Here is a 10833-nt window from a genome sequence, read left to right as displayed (position 1 = left end):
AAAAATTTGGTATGGAAAATAGTAAACCCATAGGCACGCTTATGAGTACCTCCATCGGCCTAGACAAAGATGAAAAGGGAAAATCCATAGACACAAAGCACTATAGAGGCATGATTGGAAGTCTATTATATCTAACAGCTAGTAGACCTGATATAATGTTTAGTGTGTGTATGTGTGCACGTTTTCAATCAGCACCTAAGGAATCACACCAAATTGCTGTTAAAAGAATCCTAAGATACTTAATAGGCACAATGGACTTAGGACTATGGTATCCTAAAGACACTAGCTTTGAAATGATCAGTTATTCAGATGCGGACTATGCCGGTTGTAAGATAGATAGAAAAAGTATTAGTGGCACATGCCACTTCTTAGGAAGATCTTTAGTTTTTTGGTTTTCTAAGAAACAAAATTCCGTGGCTTTGTCAACTGCTGAGGCTGAATATGTAGCAGCTGGTAGTTGTTGTGCACAAACTCTTTACATGAAACAACAATTAAGAGATTTCAATTTAAACTACACAACTGTACCAATTAAGTGTGATAACAAGAGTGCGATTAACATATCTAAAAATCCTATTTCACACTCAAGAACAAAGCACATTGACATAAGACACCACTTCCTAAGAGATCATGTTCAAAAAGAAGACATAAATCTGGAATTCATCAATACAAATGACCAATGGGCTGATATCTTTACTAAACCACTCTCAGAAGATAGATTTATAACCATAAGAAGAGAACTTGGTCTACTATATAGTAGAGAAGTAAACTAAAAGGAACTAGACTTAAAGAAATATCTACAATCTCTAAGATCACTTAGGGTTTGTCTCTTTTAAGTGATCAAAATTTGTTTTGGCATGTACTTCGATGTGTTGTATAATTCAACACTGAGTTTGAATTGCTTTCCTTGTCTCTTAGGCTCATGATATGTGATATGTAGCATGCTACATGTGGATGTTTAAAAAAAAAAAAAAAATTGGTATCTTTAAATTTATATTTTGGAAAATCTAAGCATCAAAATTACTAAGTTGAGCACCATATGCATGATTGAAAATTCAAATATGTCACAACACATATGAAATAAGAATGCCCAATTTGAAATATGATGTTGAATCTTGGCATGATTAAGGAGTATGTGGTCATATGTACATTTTAATGTTTACCCTTTTTGATTGATGTCAAAAGGGGGAGTAGTATTTGAGCAAAATCTTGGCATGATTGTAAGCTTGATGGGGATGATAAAGATTAAATTGATTAAAAGCATGATAAAGCATGATATTGATAGTCTAATATTGAAACTTGAGCATGTCGAGTATGATTAAAATGAAAAATAAAAGCGATAAGAAAATTGAGCAATGAGCATGATTGGACTTGAATTTACAAATTGTTAAAGAAATGCTTATCGTAAGGGGGAGTAGAATAAAGCAAGTTGTAAGGGGGAGATTTTTTGTGCTTATTCATATTTTTTTGCTCCTTATTTGTCATCATCAAAAAGGGGGAGATTGTTGACTTAACTGGAGTTTTCAATCCTATTTTGATGATAACAAAATGAAGGATGCTTTAACATATGATGTTAAGTGATGTGTTTTAGGTAAAAGAACTCTCAAGGTTGATAAGTTGAAGCTCAATGTTAATCTAGTGAAAGCACCTCAGAATATTGAAAGCAAGGAATAATAAATGAAGAAGCTTAAGGGCAAGCAAACCCAAAGTCAAAAGTAAACCTCAAAAGGTTGAAGGAGGCTGAAGGATTTAAGAAGACCATAATTAGAAGAACTGTTGTAAGTACTTCAAAACCAAATGTCATTTAGATATGTGAAGCTCTTATAAAATCAAAATAAACTAAGAAACACTTTGTTTTAAAGAGCTTAAAACATGTTTTTGAAATTAAAGTAACAAAGGCCTTAACGGAAGGAAAGTGTTCAAAATAAAAAATGAGTTTCTGATAAGCAGTGCACCTGACAGATGACTGTCTATCTATGGACAAATGACTGACAAGTTAAAGGGTTTAATAAAAGTATTCTGGGTTTAAATTTTAATTATGACAGATGACTGCCATGTCATGGCAGATGACTGCCACGTGGAGCAAATTTTAGATCTCAAAGGGAAGCTTCTTGTTAAAATTTTGAATTTCAAAATTTAATCAACAATTTAATGTTTTTTTCAAAGTTTACCTAATTTGATATGGACAACATCTTTCAAAATTTTGAATTTCAAAATTTAATCAACAATTTAATGTTTTTTCAAAGTTTACCTAATTTGATATGGACAATATCTTTCAAAATTTTGAATTTCAAAATTTAGTCAACAATTTTAATGTTTTTTCAAAGTTTACCTAATTTGATGTGAATGTTGATCTTTCAAAATTTTGAAATTCAAAATTTAGTCAACAAATTAAATGTTTTTTCAAAGTTTACCTAATTTGATGTGGAAGTTGATCTTTTAAGTTGCCTATAAATACCTCTTTGGGTAATGAAAAAACACAATACTTGAAAACACAAGAAAAGAGAGAAATCAGACAAAATTTGAAATTCATCTTGTGCTGAAATTCTTCTGAAGTTCTTCTTTGCTCACATCTTTTGCTGGGGAGGAATTCTACAATTCTAGTAGATTGAAAATATCAAAGTTCGGTTCCGGGTTGCAATTCCATTTCTCTTTTAAACGAACCATTGGTGACTTCTAAAAACTTTAGAACTTCATATATTCTATTTTGCTTTGGTTTTTTGAAGTACAATTTACATTTCAATTTGTACAACCTGCTCTAAATTTTGGGAGTATTTTTTGTACGCAGAATTTATATTATATTCTTGTAGATTGTGACGATTTCAGGTTTGCTAGATCGTTGGCTAGGCGAGGGATTATCGCTTAGAGAGGTGCTGCTCTAGCCTTCTGAAGGAGTGTATAAAGGTATTGTTCCACCCGGTAAAGGAACAGGTTTAGTGAATCCTTTGGTGATTTTGCCAAAGGCGAGGACGTAGGCTGTGTTGAAGCCGAACCTCGTAAAATCCTGTCTCACTCTCTCTTTACCTTACTCTTTATTTTCAGCATATTTATATTGCGTGGATGGTTTAAATTTGAAATCATATACACTACGTTTATTTGGAAATCAAACAAACTTAAAGTTTAATTTTGTTTTGGGTTGCGGAAACCGAAAGGGAGTACGTTGGTTAAACCATACTTTGCGGAAACCATACGGGAGTACGTTACTTGGTTAAAACACCTAAAGAAAATTAACTAAGAGTTTATTTGAATTCTGAATTTTGGGAAGAGTGTGGATGTGTGGTTGTAAATCATATAAAAGAAGCAAATTTATTTTAACAAGCATATCATTCAACTACAAGGCTTGATTCATATTTATAAGGCATACATAAACAAACAACCATCCTAATTTCTTACTACTGTATATCTTAATTTTGGTTTGGTTGTTTGCCTTCAAATTGTGTTTGGTTAGCTTGGATAGTGTGGTTAATTGAAATGTTGATTGGTGATTTAGTTGTTTAAGTGCTTGTGTTGTTGATTCTATAAAAGAAATCAAGTTATTGTTTGACAAATTAAACAAACAAGTAAAAGAATTAGATAAACAATAAAAGAAGTTAAGTATTCTTAAAAGGAATTAAAAAGAAAGTTTTTAAATTCCCAATTCACCCCCCTCTTGGGAAGCTATCCTAATTTCATGCTTAGTTGCTAAATTTTACCAAGTAGAAATGCCGATTTTACTATTTTACGATTTTTGGTAAAAACGAGGATTTTGGCATATGATCTCCAAATCTTATGAAAATCACTTATTTGCATTTATATTGTAACAAGAGATGCTTGAATCCTTTACTTTTCCTTTCAAATGATGTTTACTGGATTTATATCATTTAGCGGATTTTTTGGACTAAACTTGTGTGATATACGTTGAAATGGAAATATATGAATTTTCTATACTATTGATATAGATTATGGGAATGGAGTTCCAATTTGTTATATTGAGTATGTGGAAAATAGAGGTCGGTGATACACCGAGCTGTACTTGTGAAAAGGGGTAAACCGAGTGGATAGGCGTCGGTTTGAACCCGATGTGATTATTTGAATTTTGTGAAAATATTGGAATTGCACAGGTTACTATATTTTGTTATAAATTGTATATATGATAAATGGAACCACAACTTGCTACTCAAGGAGTTGAAAGATACTCTAGTAATAGGGGTTGAAAGATACTCCAATGTAAGAAGTTGAAAAAGTTTCAGTAATGTAGGTGAAAGAAACTCCAATGGTAGGGAAAATTCCTCAGCTAGAAGGGTACAGTGCAACCATTCATGTTTAAAATCAGTTTGGGTACATAGATAGTTGGCTAGCAGGTGTAATGAAACCACTAGAAAAATAATAAACCAAATGGGGGCAGTCGGACTATATATAGATACTTGACATATGCCTGCACGAACAGGGCATTATTGGAGATATCAATGCACAACCCGTGCCATGGGGTAAATAGGTAATGCATGTATGACAAGCTGGTCGTTGTTCTAATAATCATATGCATGATTTAAATACTTGATATGAAGATAAATGTTATATGTTACAGTATTGTAAACAAAAGTTTCAAATGTATGAATTATATGAAAATGTGCATATATGCAGTCACACATTGTTGTAACACTTTCTTCCTTACTGAGAGGTATCTCACCCTATTATACAACCTTTGTTTTCAGGTCCATCAGTACGTCGGTCCTAGTAGCTAAAAGGTCTGGGGAGATTATTTTTGGTTAGCTTACGTAAGTGTTTGAATCTTGTATTAAACTTCGATGAAGTTCCTTTTTGGAGGGTTGTAATAGTAGGATTTATTCTATGTATGAATTTATGTAAATGGTGTGGATATATTAGTAAACTCTGGTATAAGACTGATAGAAATCACAATGGATGTTTATGTTTTTCTCGTGACATTTACATCGTAATCATGTATGATTTATACCGTATGTCCCTGATTAGGGCGGGTTGTTTACGTATCTTGAACATGTACAAGTATTTTGTGTGAGTAAGTGACACTTGGGTCTGTATAAAGGACCGAGTCGCTACAGTTGGTATCAGAGCATAAGCCAGTCAGAAGTATGATTTGATTCATGCTGTCGGGTTAGGGATATGTTCAGGACTTAGGAGTTGCTAGTTCTGTAGTCTAGAATATACCAGAGTATAGGACATGGATACGATCTCAAGTTTTGTTTTGTATACCTTGAGACGAAATTCGTTGGCAGACTTCTGTGTTTTTCTGGATCATTTGAAGGGTTTAGAAAATCATGGCAATCTATTGATGGTATTGTTTCCAAGGGAAAGGGCAGAACTTGGGTCAGAATGATGATGTTAAATTAATGGAGTACATTGATATTGAGGATGTGGATTTAAGGGAATTGAATCTATAGTATGGTAGCGTTAGTTGATGCTTAGGCTATTACCTTCTAATGGATTCTTGTAATTGTTTTCAAGATGGAATCCAGGGATATCACTACCAACGTGGGAGGCAGTAGTAGTGAAGGTGCCGGCCCTGAGGCTAATAATGATTCCACTAGTGTGTTGCTGGACTTCGCACAACAGCTTATGGCTGAGGTAGTGCGGATGAATAGGCGACAGGATCGTCCTACGACTGAGTTGGGTTGCTCCATTGAGCAGTTCACCAGATTGAAGCCTTCGGCTTTTGTGGGCAGTACAAATCTGATTCGTGTTGAGAATTGGATCCAGGAGATCGAGAAGATCCTGGATGTATTGAATTGCACTAAGCGACAGAAGGTCGCCTTCGCCACATTCAAGTTGGCAGGGGAGGCTAAGAGATGGTGGGTGTCGGTAAAGCAGATGGAAAAGCATCGATCGATACTAATAGCATTGACGTGGACCCGATTCAAAGAGTTATTCTTTGAATGATATTTTCCGTCCACGATTAGAAACGCGAAGATGGAAGAATTTATGAACCTGACGTAGGGATCGCTGACAGTGCAATAGTACGCTGCCAAATTCCAGGAGTTGTCTTGATTTGCTCCATTCATGATACCAGATGAAGTGAAGAAGGCCTGGAAATTTTAGAGAGGTCTAAGGAGCGAGATACGTAAGCAAACGGCAATCTTGCAGCTGCAGGACTTTGCTTTGTTGGTTGATAAAGTCACGGTAGCAGAGGAGTGTTTGCTGGAGGACATAGAGGTTCAGGTCACGAAGAAGAGGCCAGCGCCTCCTAATTCTTCGTCTGGGGCAAAGCAGGGTAAGTGGAAGAAGAATAGTGGTGGCATGTCTCAGAACACCACACGTTTTCAACGTTGCCCTTTGTGTGGAAAGAGACACTCGGGACAATGTTGGTTGTCTACTGGGGCATGTATGTGGTATGGTAGGCAAGGGCACCAGATGAAAGAATGTCCGATGCAGGGAAATAGTGGAGCCTCGCAGCAGCCATTCAGAGGGAATGCTCTGACACAGCGTGGCGGTCAGTAGGGGGTATGACCCAGGCAAGGGTGTATTCTCTGACTCCTGGTGACGCTGAGAACGCTAGTGACGTAGTCATAGGTATCATTTACATGCTTTGTCATAAAGCTATAGTATTATTTGATTCTGGGGCAACACATTCTTTTATTTCTCGAGGTTTTGTTAAATTGTGTGGATTAGAAGTACAATTGTTAGATTATGAACTGGTGGTGGCTACACCGTCTAGATCTATGGTCGAGTGTAGCAAGGTAGTTCGGGACTTCCCGATTGAAATACAGGGGAGGATACTACCAGTCGATTTTGTGTTGTACGACATGTATGACTTTGATATCATCCTAGGGATGGACTGGTTGTTTGCCAATTATGTCATCAGTATTGATTGCCACAGGAGAGAGGTGTTGTTTAGACCGCTAGGAAAGCAGGAATTTTAGTTCCTTGGATCGTGTGTGCGTTCTACACCATGTATCCTTTCTGCTATCCAAGTTAGAAGGCTACTCCTTAAAGGGTGCCAAGGATATCTGGAATTTGTGAAAGACACGCCAGCAGAAGAACGGGTATTGAAGATGATTGTTGTAGTGCATAAGTTCCCTGACGTATTTCTGGAGGACTTGCCAGGTTTACCTCCCGACAGTGAAGTGAAATTTGCTATTGAGTTAGCTCCAGATATGGCGCCTATATCGAAACCTCTGTATCGTATGGCTCTAGTCGAATTGAAAGAGTTAAAAGAACAGCTTCAGGAACTGCTTGACAAGGTGTATATTCGACCTAGTGTTTCTCCTTGGGGAGCACTGGTGTTATTTGTGAAAAAGAATGATGGGTCGATGAGGATGTGCATTGACTATCGAGAACTGAATAAGGTGACAATAAAGAACAAGTATCTGCTACCTAGGATCGATGATTTGTTTGATCAACTTCAGGGCACGCAGGTCTTCTCTAAAATTGACCTATGGTCTGGGTATCACCAGCTAAAGGTGAAAGCGGAGGACGTCTCAAAAACTGCATTTCGAACCCGGTATAGCCATTTTGAATTTATGGTTATGCCTTTTGGTTTGACTAATGCACCTGCAGCATTTATGGATTTGATGAACAAGGTCTTCCACGAATATTTAGACCGGTTCATTGTGGTATTTATCGATGATATCCTAGTGTATTCTAGGAGTGATGCAAAGCATGAAGTTCATTTGAGGCTAATATTACAAATGCTTAGGTGACGAAGGGATAGCCTCGTCGACAAGCAAATACCGAGCGGATCAGACAAATATCCAGAATTTGAACTCGGCGACGAAGGGATAGCCTCGTCGACGAGCTGTGTGGCGGATTCGTAGACGAAGACGCCGCCTCGTCGACGAGTTGGACTTGGTTAATGGCCCAATAAATATCTGCCTTGAGTTGTTTAAGAGCTAAGTTTTTCCCAAAAGCTCTCTTTCTCTCTCTCTTTACCAACGAAATCTCTCTCCCTCTCTCTTTAAAATTCTTCGTCGTTCGTCGTCCGTTTCTGAAAATGGAGGGTACTACGTGGATCAGAAGAGGAAACTCTACAATTTTAGCGGATCGGATCGTCATTTTGGAGATTTTTGGGTTTTCCTAAAAATCGAGGTAGGGATCTAATTTCAATTTTTATTGGATATTTGGATAGTAGTCGAAAATATAGTAAGGTTATGTTCTGTGGTTTTAGGTTTCCAGGATCCTGGGTTGTCGGTTTGGATCGTTTTTGTACGAAGTTTCGTTTTGAGTTTAAGGTAAGGGGAATTTGATTACAACAGTCATTTTTGGAAAACTAAACCGCTAAAAAGCCAGTTTATACTTATATGTATGATTTAACTGTTTAGTTGCTAAATTTTACCGAGTAGAAATGCCGGTTTTACTATTTTACGATTTTTAGTAAAAACGAGGATTTTGGCCTATGATCTCCAAATCTTACGAAAATCACTTATTTGCATTTATATTGTAATAAGAGATGCTTGAATCCTTTACTTTTCCTTTCAAATGATGTTTACTGGATTTATATCATTTAGCGGATTTTTTGGACTAAACTTGTGTGATATACGTTGAAATGGAAATATATGAATTTTCTATACTATTGATATAGATTATGGGAACGGAGTTCCAATTTGTTATATTGAGTATATGGAAAATAGAGGTCGGTGATACACCAAGCTGTACTTGTGAAAAGGGGTAAACCGAGTGGATAGGCCCCGATTTGAACCCGATGTGATTATTTGAATTTTGTGAAAATACTGAAATTGCACAGGTTACTATATTTTGTTATAAATTGTATATATGATAAATAGAACCACAGCTTGCTACTAAAGGAGTTGAAAGATACTCCAGTAATAGGGGTTGAAAGATACTCCAATGTAAGAAGTTGAAAAAGCTTCAGTAATGGAGGTGAAAGAAACACCAATGGTAGGGAAAATTCCTCAGCTAGAAGGGTACAGTGCAACCATTCATGTTTAAAATCAGTTTGGATATATAGATAGTCGGCTAGCAGGTGTAATGAAACCACTAGCAAAATAATAAACCAAATGGGGGCAGTCGAACTATATATAGATACTTGACATATGCCTACACAAACAGAGCATTGTTGGAGATATCAGTGTACAACCCATGCCACAGGGTAAATAGGCAATACATGTATGAGAAGCTGGTCGTTGTTCTAATAATCATATGCGTGATTTAAATACTTGATGTGCAGATAAATGTTATATGTTACAGTATTGTAAACAAAAGTTTCAAATGTATGAATTCTATGAAAATGTGCATATATGCAGTCACACACTGTTGTAACACTTTCTTCCTTACTGAGAGGTATCTCACCCTATTATACAACCTTTGTTTTCAGGTCCATCAGTACGTCGGTCCTAGTAGCTAAAGGGACTAGGGAGATTATTTTTGGTTAGCTTACGTAAGCGTTTGAATCTAGTATTAAACTTCGATGAAGTTTCTTTTTGGAGGGTTGTAATAGGAGGATTTATTCTATGTATGAATTTATGCAAATGGTGTGGATGTATTAGTAAACTCTAGTATAAGACTTGTTGATTAAGGTGTAGCCCCAAGAGGGGGGGTGAATTGGATATTAAAAAAAATTAAACCACTTAGTTTTTCTTTCACACACTTCTTATAAGTTCACCAAATGCTTCTAGTTGCTCAATTTTGTGTGAGTGTGACAATCCTATCTATGCATGCAATATCCTTAATTTAAATACAATGCGGAAAATAAAGAGTAAAAGGGAAAGAGATGACAAACGCGATTTTATGAGGTTCAGCCGACTTGGCCTACGTCCTCGCCTTGAGCAACCACTCAAGGATTCACTAATAACCCTACTCCTTAAAGTGAGACGGAGCTTCCCTTACAAACTGCTACTTACAAGAGGTACAGCTCCCTCCTTATCCGCTGCTCACAAGAGGTACAACTTCCTCCTCACACCTGGTTCACAACCCAAACCGTGTTTACAATGAAATTTGAAAATAACACTCAAAACAATGCTTCTAAACAAAAGCTTGTGAGTACAATTCAATTTCCTAGTACATTAACATATGATAAAACTTAAAGCTCAAGAATGTATGAAAAACGATACAATCGTTTGATGTATGCTATGTGTCAACACACAAATTCGTATTTAATCAAAATAGGTTTTTCAATAAGAAGCCCAATGAACAATATATATGAATACGTGTTTATTTACTTCTTGAAGTTCAAATCAATCAACCAAGCTAACAAGATTTTCTCAAAACATGATCTTCCCGAAATTCAATTTTTATATGTGAATACACACTCAAGATCAAAACTTCTTTCTAACGATGAACAAGTAAAGAGATGAGAGATTCTTGAAAAAAATGATAACTTGGCAGATCAAACCTTAATACCGAATCAAAGTTTAGTTGGATGAATGAATGCTTTTTTGATTTCAGTAGAGATTTTCCCAAACAAATATGGAAGAAGATTGAAGTGCAGAAAACCGGCTCTAGGGTTCAAATCTTGCAATGAGAAGTATATATTTCTTGTTGTGTCCCTTAGCTTATATTCTAGGGTTTAGGTATTCATAATATATATTATATTACCCTTAGAATTAATCTTAGCCATTGGATCAATAATATACTTCGCGTGTCTTTTTAACAAAGAGTTGATTTTTAGGCTTTCCCGCGAGTTTAAGCAACCAAACTCAACTTCAGGCTCTTGAAGTGTCAACTTCAGGCGCCTGAGGTTCCAAGGTCAGGCAACCGAAGAGCCTCGGCCAAGTTCTGTCTTCTCTATTTTATTCTTCAGGCGACTGAACTTAATCTTCAGGCAACCGAAGAAATTCTTCAAGCTACTGAGGTTTGAGTTCAGGCAACCGAACTCACCATTCTCTCAAATTTTCATTTCTGACTAAAAATCTGCTTGGCTTCTTTTCT

Source organism: Malania oleifera, chromosome 1 (genome assembly GCF_029873635.1).
Source record: "Malania oleifera isolate guangnan ecotype guangnan chromosome 1, ASM2987363v1, whole genome shotgun sequence".
NCBI classification, from domain to species: domain Eukaryota; kingdom Viridiplantae; phylum Streptophyta; class Magnoliopsida; order Santalales; family Ximeniaceae; genus Malania; species Malania oleifera.
The sequence above is the reverse complement of the archived record's forward strand: the minus strand, read 5'-3'. Positions refer to the sequence as shown.